This window comes from Bos grunniens, chromosome 18 (genome assembly GCF_055505025.1).
Source record: "Bos grunniens cultivar Pamir isolate PY7600 chromosome 18, Bosgru_T2T1.0, whole genome shotgun sequence".
NCBI lineage: Eukaryota > Metazoa > Chordata > Mammalia > Artiodactyla > Bovidae > Bos > Bos grunniens.
Genome location: NC_141182.1, coordinates 20964961 through 20986192, shown reverse-complemented (window position 1 = coordinate 20986192; position 21232 = coordinate 20964961). Strand labels below are relative to the sequence as shown.

Below are 21232 nucleotides of genomic sequence, written 5' to 3'. Positions count from 1 at the left end.
GTCCACTCCTCCATGAGCAGTAAAGCCAATCTGCTGACGCCAGGTTGTGGTGAAGGAAAGAGCAGCTCTATTGTAAGACAACAGTACAAGGAGAATGGGGGTTTGTTACTCTGGGAAGGGTGTCAGCAAAGCATTTCTTAACAATAACCCTGTATACGAGACAGCAAAACAGACACTGATGTATAGAACAGTCTTTTGGACTCTGTGGGAGAGGGAGAGGTTGGGATGATTTGGGAGAATGGCATTGAAATACGTATAATATCATATATGGAACGAGTTGCCAGTCCAGGTTCAATGCACGATACTGGATGCTTGGGGCTGGTGCACTGGGACAACCCAGAGGGATGGTATGGGGAGGGAGGAGGGAGGAGGGTTCAGGATGGGGAACACATGTATACCTGTGGTGGATTCATTTCGATATTTGGCAAAACCAGTACAATATTGTAAAGTTTAAAAATTAAAAAAAATAAAGGATGGAAAGAAAAAAAAAAAGCTTTTTACCTTATATTGGGGTATAGCCGATTAACAATGTTGTGATAGTTTCAGGTGAACAGCAAAGGAACTCAGCCACACATATACAGGTATCCCTTCTCCCCCAAACTCCTCTCCCATCCAGATAGCAAAGCATTTTGAAAGGCAAAGTGAAGGAAGGGTGGTCCAGGATATGTGGTCAGCTCATGCATAATTCTGATTGGTTTATGGTGAGATAACCAGGTGGTGTCACAGGGTTAATATCATCCCTCCTTAGGTCTGGGGGCTACTGTTCCTGGTGTTCAAGTAGTATATTTCTTCCATTTGGTGATGGTTTTAGCATCTGAAAGAATTGAGAAACAAGCATCAGATACTATTATCTTAGGTGCTTCAGAGAGGAGCTAAAGCAGAGGACATGGAGGAGGGGTCTGTTTGGGAAGGCCCCATAGGTCCTGCTCTCTTCTACTTTTACAAGTTATTTTTGTCCTGATCAAGGGTATTTGCTGGTTCCTTTGCTTCATAAACCAGGAAAATTTTGGGTTGACAAAAATGTTTGTTCAGTTTGGGTTTTGTGTAAAATGTTTTGGAGAACCTAATACTTAGGCCCAGGGTGGAGCAGAGGGGTTGAATTGTGCATCTAACTTGGTACCAGCCTCCTTATGTTTGACCCATGGTTTTGCAGTTCTTCTCTACTGATGTGGATGCTTAGGGGTGGCAATAGGAAGGAATAAGGAACAGAGGGCAATCACCTTACTGTTTCTTTATTTCCAAATGAGGTTTCTATAGGAGTGGACTCTTTTCCCCCATTTTTTCCCCCAAAGTGGTTTCAATTCCCTTTCACTGATGAGGAAGAGGGAGTGAATTGCATCCTCCCTTTGTTGATCCCTGTGAGGACTAAATGAATTATTCACTTAAAGCACTTACCATTTCTTGCCTGGAAAATCCCATGGACGGAGGAGCCTGGTAGGCTGCAGTCCATGGGGTCGCTAAGAGTCAGACACGACTGAGCAACTTCACTTTTACTTTTCACTATCCTGCATTGGAAAAGGAAATGGCAACCCACTCCAGTGTTCTTGCCTGGAGAATCCCAGGGACAGGGGAGCCTGGTGGGCTGCCATCTATGGGGTCACACAGAATCGCACATGACTGAAGTGACTTAGCAGCAGCAGCAGTACCCAATAAAGATTTTAGTTACTGTGGTCTCATCATTTTTAGAGACTTCCCTAGTGGCTCATATGGTAAAGAATCCACCTGCAATGCAGGAGACCTCGGTTCAATCCCTGAATCAGGAAGGGCTACCCACTCCAGTATTCTTGCCTAGAGAATTCCATGGGCAGTGGAGCCTGGTGGGCTACAGGCCATGGGGTGGTAAACAACTGGATACAACTGATCAACTAACACACTTCAAGCTTCTGGAGAGGGACAGTGTGATGTAAAACTTTCTGTTGGACCTTTGGTACCAATACCTGCATGCTACTTTGATGGAGCCTCTTTGATTGTGATAGAAGTATAATTAACACGTTGTGTCTGGATCACTTACTGTAAGACTTTACACTAAAAGTTACCCCAGCTGTCATAAGGCAGTGGTTCTGAATTTTGGGGGGATCAAATTCTTTTAAGAGTATGATAACACCTATAGATCCTCTGTCTAGAGCATACATGTATACACACACAAATTTCATATGATTTTGAGGGAGTTTGTGGACCCTGTAAACCCCGCTGACCCCTGTAGGCTCTTTGTTAAGAGTCCTTGCTCTCAAGGGAATAAGGAAGTGGGCTGCACAGAATGTCTCTGGAAGGGGGACCCCAGAGAGGGGCTCTTGTCTAACACTTGGAAAGGAATTGTCTGAGGAGACACACATACTGATGAAAGCCAAAGACTACTGAAAAGGGGTGCTGGGGTGAAGAGCAGCAGGGTAAGACAACCCAGGAGAAACTGCCTGCCATGTGGCTTGCAGTCTTAGGTTTTAAGGGAATGGGGTTAGCTTTCTGGTTGTCTTTGGCCAATCAGCTTGCTTGTGCTCATATCTGGTCTGACTCAAGGTCTTTCCTGGTGGCACATGCATCTCTCAGCCAAGATGGATTCAAGAGTGAAGGTTTCTGGGAGGCTGACTGGCATCTCCTCTCTGCATTCGGCCCCTCCCGAATTCTTCTGGTTAGTTTTTGGCAGCAGCACCAGAATTCCTTATGCAAGTGGTTATTAGTGTGACTGGTCAAGGCAGGCAGGTTTCATTCAATGGTTCCCTAACAAGAAGTCCACTCTCCTTTCTGTTATGGTAAGTTGTTGCTGCAGGTCTCTGCCTTTGAATTAGAACCCAATCTAACTCGGCTTCCTTATTCAATGACATCATGTAAGATGAGAGAAGAAAATAAAAGAAGTACATAACTTATTCTCCCTCTCAGTGAAATTTCAAACCCATCCAGAATATAACTTGACCAAGTTACTGAGACTTAGTTTCTCATCCCTAAAATGTAAATAATTGTATCTACCCCATGAGGTAACTGAGAAAATTACAGACTGGGATTAGAATGAGGACCTGAGGCATTCTTCTAGGGTGCAGAATTTAAGAGAAAGGCAGAAAACCCAGTCATTGAGATAAATAATGTTTTTCATGGAAGAGTTTAAAAAATTAAAATGAATATAAGCAATCCATGATGAGCAAAAATATCATAATTTTAAAGAAAGACAGGACCAGTAACACTGTTTATTTCTTTGCCTCAGATCCCAATAGGAAGAGCATAGTACTCGTACTGATCCTAGAATCTTGGTACATGGCAAAAAAAAAAAAAAAAAAAAAAAAAGTGGCATGGCTTATCTAAATCCAATTTCTGTCTGAAACCTTAATCTTGCCTAAAGCATGTCCCAGGACATGTGTCAAGCCAGAAGTTTGTAAATTTGGCTAGTGTTCACCCTAAAGGTGGACCCTACAACTTAGCCCACTTTTGGTGTGATCTGAGAAGGGCCAGGATAGATAATTGGGGGGAACAAATAGCAAGATTTGTCTTTTCTTTCCTTGCACATCTTAAAAAGGGAAGCCAAGTCTCCAAGACAGTGTGGTTTATGATTTTTTTCCATGCTTCCTTCATGACATACCTAGACAGTCATATGTGGGTAATTATGATCTGAAGTGAATGTGAATTATGATTCTCAATGATACTTCCTTGTGATTTGTTGCAATATAAATAATGGTGATTTATTGCTGCTTCACCAACTGCTCTGTTGGTGATGGATCATAATAGTAGATCATGATAATTATGAAATCAGCACAGAGCTGTTTTCTCCTTGTAATTCAATTGTAACACAACCGCCAAGGCTGCCGAACATCACAGCTTGTCTGCTGGAGGCTGGATTGTGTTCAAGAGGGGTTTTTTGGTCTTTCATGTAATTCACAGCAGTTCATCTCTAATAATTATCCAGGTGGTTGTAGTATTATATAGGTTGATGGCATTTTCCTTGTAGATTTTTATTCTAGACGCAAATTTAAATTCCAGAGTTTGTCATTCCTAGACCGGAGGAATTAGGAAACTGCTGAAGGTCTAGGGAGGCCTGAGTAGGTGACAGAACCCAGATCCCTCTCCTTCACTCTCTCCTGGACAGAGCCCCCCCGGCCTCCCCAATCTCAGGCCTGGGCTGTGTCATGCAGGCTGTGTCAGAGTGTTTATTAATTTTTCTGATTTACACGGAAGAACTTTTTCTCCAAAGAACATGAGATACATGTCATTTTGGACTCTGCATTAGGCAACTCTAATCTATAAAAATCGACTTCATTTTTAGAACGCTTATTTCCCAAACTGAATGCAAAGATGCTAGTTACAGGAATTCTCTGAATAAAAAAAGTACCTATGGTCAACTTACCTTGAAAGACACTTGGGTTAATATAAATGAAAAATGTGTACAGACATAAATAAATAAAAGATACTTTTTTTTTTTTAACAGTAAGTGAAATCATGTTCTTTACCATAAGACTTCTTAGAGACTTTGCTTTGATGATAAGCTCAGTGAATGTTTGTGAAAAAAACATGGTACACAGCAGTTCCTCAACTGTAGTCAATTCCTGTTTCTGCTTGGTGGACTGAACAAGGTGGTCAATTGTTCGCCAATCCTCCCATCAAGAAGTAGAGTCAGAGGGTCAGGGATAAATTAGGAGTTTGGGATTAACATATACACGCTCCTACCTACAAAAGAGACAACCAGTGAGGACCTACTGTATAGCAAAGGGAACTCAACTTAATATTTTGTAACAACCTATAAAGGGAAAGAACCTGAAAAAAAAAATGTATATGGGACTACTCAGGTGGCTTAGATGGTAAAGACTCTGCCTCCAATGCACAAGACCTGGGTTTCATCCCTGGGGGGGAAGATGCCCTGGAGAAGGGAATAGTAACCCACTCCAGTATTCTTGCCTAGAGAATTCCATGGACAAAGGAGCATGGTGGGCTTCGGTGCCTTGGGTTGCAAGGAGACCGACAGGACTCAGCCACTAGCACTTTCACTTTTATAAGGGGAAATAACCTAAAAAAAAAAAGAAAGAAAGAAAACAATGGAAACAAGATGGTGGAAGACTAGGTGGACGTGGAGTACATCTCTCTATGGATACACCAGGAATACACCTACAGACACACAAGTGCATGCAGACCACCAGCTGAGAGCAAACAGGAGTACCTGACCAGCGGGAAAAACACATAGAACCATGTAAAACTAGGTGGGATGAAGGAACTAGCGGGAAAAACAGGAGTGTTCGTAGGACTGGATGAGCCGTGGGCAGGTGGCAGAACTGAAGCAGGGGTCCGATCCCCATATCGGGGCAGTTGTCTGAGTCAGAGGACAAACATTTAAGGCTGAGAGTGAAACAGCTGATCTGTGGTAGCTGAAATGGAATGAGAATCAGACAGTCCTTGCCGCAGCCATGTATACCCCAGACAGGGATGCAGGTCCCCTAGCAGGTGCAGTGGCTGGGAGCTGGAGTTTAGGGATTGTGGAGCAATCCCAGGGCGTGGGCTGCTGTTAAGTACAGAGAGGGATCAAGGGGATGTGAGGGAGGAGATTGTGGTGGGAAATGCCTGTGGAGGAAAGCCAGGCAGCCATGGAAGCAAGGCTATACTGCTGAGTCATGCGTAGCGGGTGGAGCCATCACCATAGCCTCTCTCTCCCCATGTGCCGACATCGGCAGCTGAACAATAGAGATGCTGGCCCATCAAACACCTGACAAACTGAACTACAGAGTAGGACCCCACCTAAGGTGCTCCTTTAAGTGACTGATGCCCAAACTATAGAGTAAGACACTACTTAGGGTGCCTCTTTAAGTGCCTGATGCGGCGAACAACAGAGAAGGACCCCAGGCAAGGAGCCCTCTAAGTGCCTGAATGGGCGGAGCTATGGAGAAAGACTGGCCAAAGAGGCTTTCTGATCGCCAGCTACAAGAGGCTTGAAAAAAGACTCTGGTAGGGCCATAACTACTGTGGCAGAGGCAGTCCGTGTCCGTGTACACTTGGCACTGCCAGGGTCCCTGCAAGCCAAGCAGCTGCACCACCTCCATGCTCAGTCCTCACTGGGGCAGAGCCACTACAGGCAAAAAAAGTCTTGCGTCTGTGTGCAGGGTCACTTCAGTCGTGTCTGACTCTTTGCGACCCTGTGGACTGTGGCCTGCCAGGCTTCTCTGTCAGGGGGGTTCTCCAGGCAAGAATACTGGAGCATATTGGCAAATACTGGTTGCCATACCCTTCTAGAGCACATATTTCCTGCTGCCCTAGACACCAACTCCCCTGAGTACCTGGTGCTGCCAGAACCCCTGTGACCCAAGCAGCTGCACCACCTCCACCCCTGGCTTTCATTGGGGCAGACCCAAGTCCTCCAGGGAAGCCTCAGGAGCAAATCCCAGTGGATGACCCACATGCAGAGGTGGAAATAAAACCATAGATGAAACCCAGGGGCAGTGTGGCTAAGGAAGAAGACCCAAAACCTTCCCACCAGTTGTACAAGCTGCAGATTAAATTCACACAACCAACTAGGCAGACTCTGTGTCTATGGAGTACACAAAAGGACATTGAAAGCTCCCACAAAAGAAAATGCACTAGTTCTGATAGCTATGGACATTGGAGGCAAGAACACACAGGAGTAGGAACAGATTAGAATCTGAGCTGCCCCCACAGCAGGTCCAGAGACCAGCACAGTGTTAGAGGGCATCCTAGGGAGGTGAGGTGTGGAGTGTGACTTTCAAAGAGGGAAAGGACTCTGACAGCAGTGACTCAAGAAAAGTATTTCTTATTCTTATGTTTTGACTTGTTCTGTAAATTCTTTTGGATTTTTTTTTTTTTACTTTCTTTTTCCCCGCCCCCCCCCACCGCCTTGTAGTTGTTGATTTTATTGGCACTATGAAATTTAATTAAGCTTTTGAGGTTTTTGTTTTTTTTCTAAGTAACATTTTTTATTGTTGTTATAAACCTCTGCCTATACATTGGGCTTTTGCAGTTCTGTGGAGTTTTCCTTTTTTTTTCTTTCTTCTTCCCTTTTTTTTTTTTTTCTATCTTTTCTCTTTTTTTAATTTTAATTTTTAAACCTATTATTATTTTTTTCTACGTTTATTCCTTTGTTTGCTTTTCCTACTGTTCTTTTCCCCTTGCAGTTAATCTTTAATGTATATAAACCTTCTTAATCTACCTCTATATAACTTTGCGTATCCTTTCTTTCTTTCTTTCCTTTCCTCTCAACATATTTGTTAGTTTTGCTTTCATTGCTTTATTCCCCACTTGGCACTTTGCTTTAGTTTTGTTTTCCAGTTTGTGCTTCAGTTAGTTTTGTTCTTAACTGGTAGATAAAATTTTTTATTTCCTTTGTTTGCCCGGTCAATCTACTGTATTTTAGTTGGAGTGTTTTGATTTTGCTTATGGGTGTATATGTATATGTGTATATTCCATTAATTTAAATATCATTTGCCTGATTTTGTAACTGTCATTTGTCTGGGGTTCATCTTTGGTTTCTCGTTTTTGGGTGTTTGTTTCAATCTCACTTAATGCCCCAACAAACCACTTGTGGAATCTTCCTTCCACACCAGGGGAGGGGGGGAGTTTGCTGTATGTCTCAGGAAACTCAAACAGGGTCTGTATCAACCTAGAGGGGTGGGATGGGGAGGGAGATGGGAGGGAGTTTCACAAGAGAGGTGATGTATATGTATACCTATGGCTGATTCATGTTGAGGTTTAACAGAAAACAACAAAATTCAGTAAAGCAATTATCCTTCAATTAAAAAATAAAATAAAAATACAGATCTATATCTATGTATAACTGAATCACTTTGACGAAAAACTGAATCTAACACAACATTGTAAATCAACTATACTTTAATTAAAAAAAAAGTAAAAAGTTTTAAAAATTAAAAAAAAAAAAAAAGAAGTAGGGGCAGATGGATGTAGTGATGTCATTCTCGGCTAGGCCCAGGCCTAAGCTACACCAGACAAGGGATGGAAGATCATGGCAAACACAGCTGCTCTTCTGGTTCCCTCTGCGAGACTCTCGCCTCCCCTCGCTGCCTGTAGGTGGCCTGTAGTGCGTGGAAGGCTGGGGTGCAGCCTCAGGTCAGACCCCGTATGTATGTCTCACCCACTACCTCGCAGCACGGGAGGGTCCTGGTCCTCTGTGCAGCACAAGCTCTCGCGCGATCTCCTTGCTATCTGGCGAGAGGGCCTCTCGCTCAGCTGGGCGGGAATAGCGGTGGGGACTTCCTGCTGCAGTGCTGCGCTCGGCAAAGCCCCTGGACTATGCTCCTGGAGAGCTCCGGGCAGTTCATTCAGGTGCCCGAGGCCCGGCGGTGGCATCGTCTTCTGTGCCCAGCGAACCCCTGGGGTCCCCACTGCAGAGGTGCTTCCGGTAAGCAGCTCTCCTTGGGTGGAGACGGTCAGGGAGGCGCGCCTCTTGCCTCGTGGGACCCAAGGCCTCCTCCCCGCAGTTGTCCTCTCTGCGTACATGACGGGCATGCGTCTTGTGTTCCTGCTTCTCTCAGGTCCCTCGTAGGGGCCCTGGGAGTGACGGTGATGGATCGGGGGTTGCGAGGACCCCCCTCATGCTTTTCAGAGGTGCCTGAAAGCAGCACAGTTTGTCCCTGACCGCCAGCACTGATGTTTTAAAAATTTTCTAAAAAAAAAAATCAGTTTTTTTTGGAAATAGAGTCAGACTTCTCTACTCTTGAATCTGGAATAATCTTATGACTTGTTTTGACCAACAGAATGGAACAGAAGTGACCCTGTGTAATTTGGGGGCTGGACCTTAAGATATCTGAAGTTTTCCTCTCTTCTACTCAGAACACTGCTTGAAAGCCAGCCACCATGTGGATGAAGTTCTAGAAGGTTTGTGGAAAGACTTATGAGAACTCCGCACCAGTCACCAGTTGGGCTCCCAGCCAGCACCTCTACAGCCAGGGGAATGAGGCGATTTTGAACCTTTCAGGCAGCTCTGCACCCCAGCCAATACCATGGGAAGCAGAAGAACCTTCTAATCAGTCAACAGAATTGTGAGAAATGGTAAGTTGTTATTTTAGGACACTGAATTTTGAATTGGTTTTTACACCTCATAGATGACTGAAACACTCTGCCACTTCTTCAGTATTTCTTATCATAACACACTGTTCATGTCTTACACAGAATTTAGCACTGTTCATGTCTTACACAGAATTTAGTTTGTTTACATCTTTAGTTTTCTCCATGCTGCAAACTCTCAGGATCCATGTTTATTTTGCTTAATTCTGTATACGCCTACCTAGCAACCTAGCACAGTGACTGGCAGAGCGATGACCTTAACTAATCTTTGTTAAATGAATGAGCATCTTTTAGAAAGCAGCTTCAAACTTTACTCTAGTTGATAGACAAAAATTAGACATTGACTGCTTAACAGAAGGATTCTTTGTTAAAGCAGGGATTATTCAAGGTTCCCTTAAATATTGAACGTCCATAGTATACCTAAAATAGGATGCAGTGTGGAAAGCCCCAAATTGCTGAAATTTTTCTAGAAACAAGTACTAGACCTAAAGGCAATCATGTAGTACTCATAGCAGAAACAGAAGTTTCTACTCACAGGCCTTCCCTTCTTCCCTCTGCAGAGGAAACAATATTCTGAGGTTGTTGAGTGTCACTCCCAAGTATATTTTTATTTCTTAGTACATCGGCATACAAACATAAAAATATGGAATATACACTATGTTTTGTATTACATACTTCCCAGCCATTTACTCACTCTTAGTTTTTGAAATTTGTTCACCTTAATACAGGCATATCTAATTCATTCATTTTGACTGTAAAGTATTCCATTTTATGACTAAAGATCAATCTCTTTGTTTATTTTCCTACTGATGGATTATCGTCAGTTCTTTGCTATATTTACAATGGTAAACCAGGCTGTGATGAACATCTTTGTACATGTCTTTGGGCATGGTAAGGGTTTATTGTGGCCCTTTTTCAGATGAAAAGATTGAAGCTCAAAGCATTCTCAGAAACTTGTCCAATGTCAGAAAGTTAATCAGGTTAGGGCTAGCCAGAATTCAAATTCAGCCCATGTTCTGTCCTTTGCTGCACTTAGCCTCCCTCAAAGGCTAAAAAGTCCTCAGACAAAGTTTTTACTGCTTGGAGGGGGTTCTGAGAAAGGGAGCTTCATGGGTGCCTCCTTGGATTGGCCTGAAATTGACTTCTCAGTTTCCTGAAGTTGATCACTAAGTAAAGACATGACAGGGAACGCAGTGGTGTGGGACAGTGCAGGACCAATGATCATAAGTCATGATATCAAAGCCTAGCTTTGCTACTTCTGGGCTGTAGAACTTGGGCTTGTGACTTGACTTCTCTGATGAGATAAATGTAGGTTCTTATTTCTTAGCCTTAAAAACAGGGGCTTAAAGAAAGTGATTGCATTTGCTGAAAATGGACTAGGCTTTGAGCTCTGGAATATGTGAGAGGTGGGTTGGTGAGTTAAGACAGAGGAAGAGGAGCTTCTAGGGGTGTTGAAGTACTGAAAGGAGCCTGGGGATATGAATGTCTCCAGAGCCACAAGGTGGTTTTGATTCCTTTGAACTTAGGGATAAATGTTGCTTGGAGTGTGCCAGCTATCGAATGCGAACATGGTGACTTTCACACTTGTTTTTCTCATATTATTTTCTTCAACGTTCTTCAGTGTGATCCTGAAACCCATCTCTGCTCCTCTTATCTGACTGCAGGAATGGTTTAGTGAGTTGCTTTGGCATCTTGATTTTTCTAATTGGAATAGACCTGACCATGGGAATCTTCATGTGTATCTGATACTCACAGCAGCACTGGAACATCAGACACCCAGAGCTAGAAGGATCTCAGAGACCCTGTGCACCATCTTCATTTGGCAGATGAACACCTAAGGAACAGAAAGAGAAAGAGACTCACTAAGGATCTCACAGCTACTGAATGGAATACAAAGAATCAGAAGCAGGTACTCCAAACCCTGCCAGTGTTCTGTTTTCTTTCTGTGATGAACTCCTTGCTCCTGCAGGAACTGTCCAACGTGGCCCTTCATACAGAGCTGATGCTTTGTGACTTTGCCTGGGGGCAGTTCTTAGGTGTCTCCTTGGGCAGGTAGGGTCAATTAGAGTCAGATTGTGTCCTGAGTGCCCCTCTGAGGTCTTGCCAAGGGAAAAAGAGGTTTCTTCTGTACAGTTTCTTCCATCCCATTGTCCAGTCCCACAGCTTGGTTAGCCATGGAAAGTTGTTTACATGAGTTGGGAATATCAAACCGCTTAATTTGGCAAACCCTTTAACTCCTACCAGGATACCAACAGTTGGCAATGCCTACCTGGAAGACCATGTTGAAAAATTTTCAGAGGTTGAAGTAGGTCGGTGATCCATTTTGCTGTCTGCCATGAGCATGGGCATAGAGAATGGTAGTGTTACCAATGATAAACACATGGCATGTGTTTACATTCCTGCTTTCCTCCATGTATGATGTCAGCACTGCCCTCCAGGGCTCTCCTAAGAGTCTTGGAGGTGCAAAAATGGGCATGTGAAACCTTGTGGTGGTTGTTGCAAGAGCCACCACTCACATAAGGAATGTCTTTATCAATTCCAGAGTGCATACTAAGCAGGCTCTGCAACCCTCCTGCCTTTTCCTCCCCCCAAGTAGAGCAGCTGACCCAGTTCCTGGCTACCCAGATCCTGACTAATTGTCATCCCTTGCAAGCAGACCTTTGCTGAACCTTAGAAGCAGAAAAATTCAGAAACAAAAGCAAGATATAAAAGAGCTGTCAGAAAGAATCTACATAGAAGCCTAAAGTTGTGCTTTCATAACTGAATAAATAACTCCTTGAGCAATAATTTGTTTGCAAGCTGTTAATTAGCAGCATAATTAATTTCTGCAGATTATAAATAACAGAGCACAAAGTGGCATTCCCAGTAGAGCCAATGAAAAATTACCTAAACCATTTTAAGAACCGAAAATAGTCCGCAGTGTAACAGATTTAAATGGGCTCTAGAATCTGAGTGGTGCCATTTTCTTTTTCCTTTGGGTTAAAAGGAAAGAAAGAAAGAAAAAAAATCCCCAGAAAACTCAACAACTATGAGCTTGTATCTGAAGTCAGAAATTTATTGGCAAAAAGCAGAGTTTCATTAATCACCCTGTTCTCTCTTATGCCTGGCATGTCAAGAAGAAAAAAAAAAAAAATCTCTGTTTATCTCTGCTTCAAACAAACAGCCGCATAAATGGATTATTCCCAACAGAAAGATTTTCCCTATACTCTAATCTCAGAGCAATCATTCACTACTCTAAATGAGCAGTTACTTAAAATGTTAAGAAGGGATGGTAATTAGCTCAAGGAAAACCCTGCCAAGTATTTAATTTTCAGAAAATAAAATGAAGATAAGAAAGGCCTCTTACCTTTGCAACCTGAAGCCATTGTTTTCTATCTCATCTCTTGCTTCGAGTGCCTCCCTGATTTAGGATCTGGACTCAGAGATGCTAACTGAGTGGTACCAAGTAATCTCTGGTTTCAGAAAATCAAGGGTAAGAATATTCTTAAAACTTGAGGAGAAAGATTCTTAACTTTATTTATAACCTGGAATCTTTTCCAAAAAGATTTAGCTAGTTTGCTAAAAGACAAAAAAAGTGAAAAAAATGAGTCTGTGAAAGACCAAGTTAGATAAATGCTGGAAGGAAATAGACCTAAGAGAAATGAAATAGGCATTCCAATTATGCTGCAGTTTGGCACCACTTAACCCCGAGCTTCCCAGTGACCAGTGTAAGGAGAACAACATGGTACTAAAGGGCTCATGTTACCTGAAAGGAAAACCGGAGAAGACAGGAACATGGACTGCAGCCCTTAAGACCTGGGCTTTAGAACCAGAAGAACATGGGTTCAAATTGATCTCTTCATATACAAACTTTGTGATCTGGACAAGCTGTATAATCACCCTGTGTCCCAGGATTATTCTTTATTTTTAAAAAGTGTTTTTATTTTGAAATAATTTTACACCCATAAGAGGTTGTAAGAATAGTTCAAAATTCTTTTGCATTCTTCACCCAGCTTCTCCCAATATTATCTCAGATTCAAAAGGACATGATCAATACCAAGAAATTTGGTATTGATATCAATGATGTCATGACATATCAATGTCATTGTGATTGATACAATACTGTGGACCAAACAACATGCCATACTCAGGTTTCACCATTCCCAGGTTTAGTTTTTTTAAAAAGGGAAACACACCAGCAACAATAATACTTAGGCATAGGATTTTTATAACAACTGCAGAGCGTGGCATGTGTAACTCACTTAACATTGAATCAACCACATAATATGCATTCAATAAATGGTAGCTACTACCCTCCTCCTCAGAAAAGACTAAGAAGAGGTGACAAGAATACACAGGAGAACTATACAAAATAGGTCATTAAGATAATGACCATGATGGTGTGGTCACTCACCTAAAGCCAGACATCCTGGAGTGTGAAGTCAAGTGGGGCTTAGAAAGCATTGCTGCAAACAAAGCTAGTGGAGGTGATAGGATTCCAGCTGAGCTATTTCCCATCCTAAAAGATGATGCTGTTAAAGTGCTACACTCAATATGTCAGCAAATTTGGAAAACTCAACAGTGGCCGCAGAACTGGAAGATGTCAGTTTTCATTCCAATCCCAAAGAAAGGCAATGCCACAGAATGTTCAAACTACTGTACAATTGCACTCATTTCACATGCTAGCAAAGTAATGCTCAAAATTCTTCAAGCTGGGTTTCAACAGTACGTGAACCAAGAACTTACAGATGTTCAAGCTGGTTTTAGAAAAGGCAGAGGAACCAGAGATCAAATTGCCAGGATCCACTGGATGGTAGAAAAAGCAATAGAATTCCAGGAAATCATCTACTTCTGCTTCATTGACTATGCTAAAAAGCCTTGACTGTGTGGAATACAACAAACTGTGAAAAATTCTTAGAGATGGGAATACCAGACCACCTTACCTGTCTCCTGAGAAATCTTTCTGCAGGACAAGAAGCAACAGTTAGAACTGGATATGGAGCAATGGACTCGTTCAAAATTGGGAAAGGAGTACACTAAGGCTGTATATTGTCACCCTGCTGATTTACCTTATATGCAGAGCACATCATGCCAAATGCTGGGCTGGATGACTCACAAGCTGGAATCAAGACTGCTGGGAGAAATATCAACAACCTCAGATATGCACATGACAGCACTCTAATGGCAGAAAATGAAGAGGAACTAAAGAAACTCTTTTTTTTTTGTTTGTTTTTTAATATTTTATTTAAGCATAGTTGATTTACAATGTTGTGTTAATTTCTGCTGTACAACACAGTGATTCAGTTATACATACATACATTCTTTTCACATTTGTTTCTATTATGGTTTATCATAGGGTATTGAATATAATGCTATACAGTAGGACCTTGTTGTTTATCCAACAAGGATAATAGTTTGTATAATAGTTTGTATCTGCTAATCCCAAACTCTCAATCATTCCCTGCCCCCACTCCCTCTCACCCTTGGCAACCACAAGTCTGTTCTGTATTTCTTTTTTTAAAAAAATAATTGATTAATTTTAATTGGAGGTTAATTACTTTACAATATTGTGGTGGTTTTTGCTGTACATTGACATGAATCAGCCACAGGTATGCATGTGTCTCCCATCCCTGTACCCCCTGCCACCTCCCTCCCCATCCCATCCCTCTGGGTTGTCCCAGTGTTCCGGCTTTGAGTGCCCTGTTTCATGCATCAAACTTGGACGGGTCATCTATTTCGCATATGGTAATATACATGTTTCAATGCTATTCTCTCAAATTGTCCCACCCTCCTCTTCTCCCACAGAGTCCAAAAGTCTGTTCTTTATATCTGTGTCTCTTTTGCTGTCTCACATATAGGGTCATCATTACCATCTTTCTAAATTCCATATATATGTGTTAATATACTATATTGGTTTTTCTTTCTGCTTTACTTCATTCTGTATAATAGGCTTCAGTTTCACCCACTTGATTAGAACTGATTCAAATGCATTCTTTCTAATAGCTGAGTGATATTCTGTTGTGTATATGTACCACAACTTTCTTATCCATTCATCTGCCAGTAGACATCTAGCTTGCTTCCATGTCCTAGTGTTTGTAAACAGTGCTGTGATGAACACTGGGGTACATGTGTCTCTTTCAATTCTGGTTTCCTCAGTGTGTATGCTCAGCAGTGGGATTGCTGGGTCATATGGCAGTTCAATTTTCAGTTTTTTTAAGAAATCTCCACACTGTTCTCCATAGTGGCTGTACTATTTTGCATTCCTACCAACAGCGTAAGCGGGTTTCTTTTTCTCCACACCCTCTCCAGTATTTATTGTTTGTAGACTTTTTGATAGCAGCCATTCTGACTGGCGTGAGATGATACCTCATTGTGGTTTTGATTTGCATTTCTCTGATAATGACTGATGCTGAGCATCTTTTCATATGTTTGTTAGTCATCTGTATGTCTTTGGAGAAGTGTCTGTTTAGTTCTTTGGCCCATTTTTTAATTGGGTCATTTATGTTTCTGATATTGAGCTGCTTGTGTATTTTTGAGATTAATTCTTTGTCAGTTGTTTCATCTGCTATTATTTTCTCCCATTCTGAAGGCTGTCTTTTCACCTTGCTTATAGTTTCCTTCGTTGTGCAAAAGCTTTTAAGTTTAATTAGGTCCCATTTTTATTTTATTTTTTTAATTTTTATTTTTAAATTTTATTTTATTTAACTTTACAGTATTGTATTGGTTTTGCCATATATCAAAATGAATCTGCCACAGGTATACATGTGTTCCCCATCCTGAACCCTCCTCCCTCCTCCCTCCTCATACCATCCCTCTGGGTCGTCCCAGTGCACCAGCCCCAAGCATCCAGTATCGTGCATCGAACCTGGACTGGCGACTCGTTTCATATATGATATTATACATATTTCAATGCCATTCTGCCAAATCATCCCACCCTCTCTCTCTCCCACAGAGTCCAAAAGACTGTTCTATACATCAGTGTCTGTTTTGCTGTCTCGTATACAGGGTTATTGTTACCATCTTTATAAATTCCATATGCATGTGTTAGTATACTGTATTGGTGTTTTTCTTTCTGGCTTACTTCACTCTGTATAATAGGCTCCAGTTTCATCCACCTCATTAGAACTGATTCAAATGTATTCTTTTTAATGGCTGAGTAATACTCCATTGTGTATATGTACCACAGCTTTCTTATCCATTCATCTACTGATGGACATCTAGGTTGCTTCCATGTCCTGGCTAGGTCCCATTTTTAAATTTTTGTTTTTATTTCCATTACTCTGGGATGTGGGTCATAGAGGATTTTGCTGTGGTTTATGTCAGAGAGTGTTTTGCCTATGTTTTCCTCTTGGAGTTTTATAGTGTCTGGTCTTAAATTTAGATCTTTATTACATTTTGAGTTTATTTTTGTGTAGGGTGTTAGAAAGTGTTCTAGTTTCATTCTTTTACAGGTGGTTGACCAGTTTTCCCAACACCACTTGTTAAAGAGATTGTCTTTCCTCCATTGTATATTTTTGCCTCCTTTTTCAAAGATAAGGTGTCCATAGGTGTGCGGATTTCTCTGGGCTTTCTATTTTATTCCATTGATCTGTATTTCTGTCTTTGTGCCAGTACCATACTGTCTTGATGACTGTAGCTTTGTAGTGTAGTCTGAAGTCAGGCAGGTTGATTCCTCTAGTTCCGTTCTTCTTTCTCAAGATTGCTTTGGCTATTTGAGGTTTTTTGTATTTCCATACAAATTGTGAAATTATTTTTTCTAATTCTGTGAAAAATACCATTGGTAGCTTGATAGGGATTGTATTAAATCTGTAGATTGTTTTGGGTAATATACTCATTTTCACTGTATTGGTTCTTTGGATCCATGAACATGGTCTATTTCTCCATCTATTTGTGTCATCTTTGATTTCTTTAATCAGTGTTCTATATATAGATCTTTTGTTTCTTTAGGTAGATATATTCCTAAGTATTTTATTCTTTTTGTCACAATGGTGAATGGGATTGTTTCCTTAATTTCTCTTTCTGTTTTCTCATTGTTAGTGTATAGAAATGCAAGGGATTTCTGTGTATTAATTTTATATCCTGCAACTTTACTATATCCATTGATTAGCTCTAGTAATTTTCTGGTGGTGTCTTTAGGGTTTTCTGTGTAGAGGATCATGTCATCTGCAAACAGAGTTCTACTTCTTTTACAATCTGGATTCCTTTTATTTCTTTTTCTTCTCTGATTGCTGTGGCTAAAACTTCCATAACTATGTTGAATAGTAGTGGTGAGAATGGGAACCCTTGTCTTGTTCCTGACTTTAGGGGAAATACTTTCAATTTTTCACATTGAAGATAATGTTTGCTGTGGGTTTATCATATATGGCTTTTATTTTGTTGAGGTATGTTCCTTCTATGCCTGCTTTCTGGAGAGATTTTATCAGAATGGGTGTTGAATTTTGTCAAAGGCTTTCTCTGCATCTATTGAGATAATCATATGGTTTTTATCTTTCAATTTGTTAATGTGGTGTATCACATTGATTGATTTGTGAATATTGAAGAATCTTGCATCCCTAGGATAAAGCACACTTGGTCATGATGTATGATCTTTTTAATATGTTGTTGGATTCTGATTGCTAGAATTTTGTTGAGGATTTTTGCATTTATGTTCATCAGTGATATTGGCCTGTAGTTTTCTTTTTTTGTGACATCTTTGTCTGGTTTTGGTATTAGGGTGATGGTGGCCTCATAAAATGAGTTTGGGAGTTTACCTTCCTCTTCAGTTCTCTGGAAGAGTTTGAGTAGAGCCTCTTCTGAATGTGAAAGAGAAGAGTCAAAAAGCTGGTTTAAAACTCAACATTCAAAAAACTAAGATCATGGCATTTGGTTCCATCACTTCATGTCAAATAGATTGGGAAAAAGTGCAAACAGTGACAGATTTTATTTTTTTGGACTTCAGAATTACTGTGGATGGTGACTGCAGCCACGAAATTAAAAGAAGTTTGCTCCTTGAAAGAAAAGCTATAATAAACCTAGACAGTGTATTAAAACGCAGACTTCAATACTTTGGCCACCTGATGTTAAGAGCCAACTCATTGGAAAGAAAGACTGAATGTAGGAGGAGAAGGGGCCCACAGAGAATGAGATGGTTGAATGGTATCACTGACGTAATGGACATGAGTTTGAGCAAACTCTGGAAGACAGTGAAGAACAGGGAAGCCTGGTGTGCTGCAGTCCATGGGTTTGCAAAGAGTCAGAGATGACTGAGAGACTGAACAACAATCTTCTTCCTCATTAATATATAAATTAATGAGAAGAAGATCATTAGCCATAGCACCTACATGATGTTTCCTAGACAGGAAATGTGACTAATATTTTGTTATCAGCCTAGACTTCCAGTGGGAAGAGATATATTTGGTCAGGTATGACAAGGCTGAGACTGGAAAGAGGGTCCATTTAAGAATGAGGAAATGCAGACTGGCACATTTAATCTGAGTTCTGGTGATAAAGAATCGAAGCATCTTCATTTCTGTTTCAGGCACTGGTTTATTTTCTGCTTCCCCAGCCACCCAGAAAGTAAGAGCTCCTTTCTCATCCCTCTGATATAAAAAGAACAAAATGCCTAATTATAGATAGTGCTTTTCTAAGATCTGAGCCAGTGCTGCAGAGGAACTGGGTATGAGTTTGCAGTTTTATTGTTGCTGCTTGTATGTGTTTGAACATTTCTGCAGATGCTTGTGCTATTCTATTCAATTCCATTTGACACAGCTAAGCTGTTATTATATATGTGCATTTCATGGTGCTTGCTGGGCACTAAAGGAAGCACAGGATGAAAAAGAGATGACTTTTACCCCCAAGGAGCTTATAATCTAGTGAGTATGTGACAAGGATATATACTCTAATATTATTTCCCACTGAGTTTGTATATTACCAGTTATTTTATTTAACTCTTGAGTAATGCTGTCTCAGACACAGTAAATTGATTATGAATGGAATATCTGCTCTAGAAGGTATTGCCCTGAAGCTTCTAATATTATTGGAAGAATAAAGAAAAAATATTGATTCACCTAGTAAATATTTATTGTGTATATACTATGTGCTCGGTAATTTTCTGTGTGTTGGTTGATCAGCAGTGAACACAATAAGTAAAATTCCTATTCTAATGGATTATCTCTTACAGTAGGGGAGGAATATGGAAAATTGTGTAAACGAATGAAGAAAACCGATGAAGAATAACTGGTGGGAGTAGGATGCAACTGGAAAACAGTGAGACGTGTTCTGCAGAGGCAGTATTTGATCTGACACTTGTAAAATGGGGAGGATCAAATTATGTGACATTGCAGGGGAAATAGGAAAACATGGTTTAGGAAAACCAGTCAGTGCAAAGACTCAAATGCAATCCTATGTGATAGGAGACAGTGTGATGAAAAAAATCTTAGTACAGTATAGATGTTCTTTCAGTGTTGACTGAAAGAAGTGCCAGAGTGCATGGTTCAGAAGGTCAGAGACAAAGGACGGTTTTTAGGTGGTGAGACTGAGCTTCCCAGAAGGAGGCATTTAACTTGACTCTGAAGATGAAACCTTCTGGATAGATGGGGAAGGGTTGGCCTTTCCCTGGGAAAAGGAATGAACAAAAGTGCTCTGTAGGGTGGTCTCATTTAGGAGAATGTGAGAATGGGTTGAAAGAGTGGAGAGGATGACTGTGGGGACTGCAGGAATAGTAATCGTCTATTAATGAGACAGGCTGGGACCTGGAACCCTTTGCTGTGGCGCTGCAGTGCTTTCACCTGGACAGATGTCTCCTTGAGCAAAAAAATACAAAGAAACTATAAGGGACTAAAGATAACTGTGTGCATGCGCAATTGGGGCAAATTCTCAATAAAAGATACAAAAAGACTAAAAAACACAGAGGCCACTTCTGAAGAGTTGGAAGCTAAAGCAGGGGTACTGTGCATGCTCCCTGCACACAGCATCACAAAGAGGTGGGCAGAACACCGGAGCCACCCCTTTTACCTTGCCCTTGGATGCACCCCTACCCTCACCGCATGTAAGGAACCAGCTCACCTGGACTCCAGGAGCAAGCAACAAGGAAACCTGTTACTTGTTTTCCCTGCTCCCTGGTGCGGCAGGGGCCCAAACAAAGCCTTGCCTGAATTTCTTGTCTGGCCTCTAATTAATATCTATGATTGAGGAAGACCAAGAACCCTGGCTGGCATCATTGTTATTATTACACTATTGGGCTTGATACTAAAATATTTAATAACATTAAATATAAAAAGTTTATTGTGTGCTAAGGATTGTGAGAAGTATTTTGCCTCCTATTCAAAGTGTTAGTCACTCAGTCGTGTCCAACTCTTTGCGACCCCATGGACTGTAGCCCGCCAGGCTCCTCTGTCCATGGGATTCTCCAGGCAAGAATACTGGAGTGGCTTGCCATTTGCTTCTCCAGAGAATCCTCCCGACCTAGGGATCGAACCCAGGTCTCCTGTATTGCAAATGGATTCTTTACTATCTGAGCTACCAGGGAAGCCCTTCTATTAGTTCATTATTATTCACCTTCAGTTTTACAGTTGAAGGAACTGAGGCTCAGAAAAGTAGCTTGCCCAGGGTCACATAATTGAGTGGCAGGGTCAGGACATGAACCGGTGTCTGTCAGACTGCAAAGTTCATGTTGCATTATTTGAAAATATAGTTCTTGAACATGTGCTGTTGAATTTGTTTCCCCAGGTCTTTTTCTCTGAGATCCCAGAGGAGTTTGGCAAATGCCGACTAAATTTTATGAAACAGTGAAATCATACAGTGTCTAATAGTTAGATAAATTTAACATCATCCTCAGTGACGATGATGTCATCACCTATGTCTTTGCCATAATTTTGCCCAGTGTCAGCAGTGGTGATGGTGGTAGAGTGTGTTTTGGGGAGGGACTGAGTTTTTCATTTTCTTATTTGGCTCTTTTTGTGATAAAGGGTAGCACTTGGCTGTGGTGAGAAAGCACAGTACTTCCTACTGATACAGCATGTGGTCCTGGAGTAGGAATTTTTCTGTGCCAAGCAAACTGGTTCTTGTACATATTAAGTACATGGCTGAGATTGTCACCTGATAAGGCATGGCAGCTGCCTTTAAGAGTGCCACGCTTTCTGGGCATAGGTCCAAAGTCATCATGCTAAAGTGAAAATGTCTGATTAGAGCCTAGGGGTGATGATAGCAAGGTCGTGCCTTTCATCACACTGCACCCACGACCTAGTTAGCATCACTCAGCCCATTGCCGCAGTAG

The 21232-nt window shown here is 41.4% G+C and overlaps 1 long non-coding RNA gene across 5 annotated transcripts in view; it reads left to right on the top strand.

Annotated features, from left to right (window-relative positions):
- The window catches only part of LOC147353209 (uncharacterized), a 159477-nt gene that overhangs the window by 49019 nt on the left and 89226 nt on the right, over nucleotides 1–21232 (top strand). For all 5 annotated transcript variants that reach the window (XR_015145457.1, XR_015145458.1, XR_015145454.1 and 2 more), the window contains exons 3-4: nucleotides 8767–8985; nucleotides 10665–10909. This is a non-coding gene — a long non-coding RNA (uncharacterized LOC147353209). The remainder of the gene's footprint in view (nucleotides 1–8766; nucleotides 8986–10664; nucleotides 10910–21232) is intronic.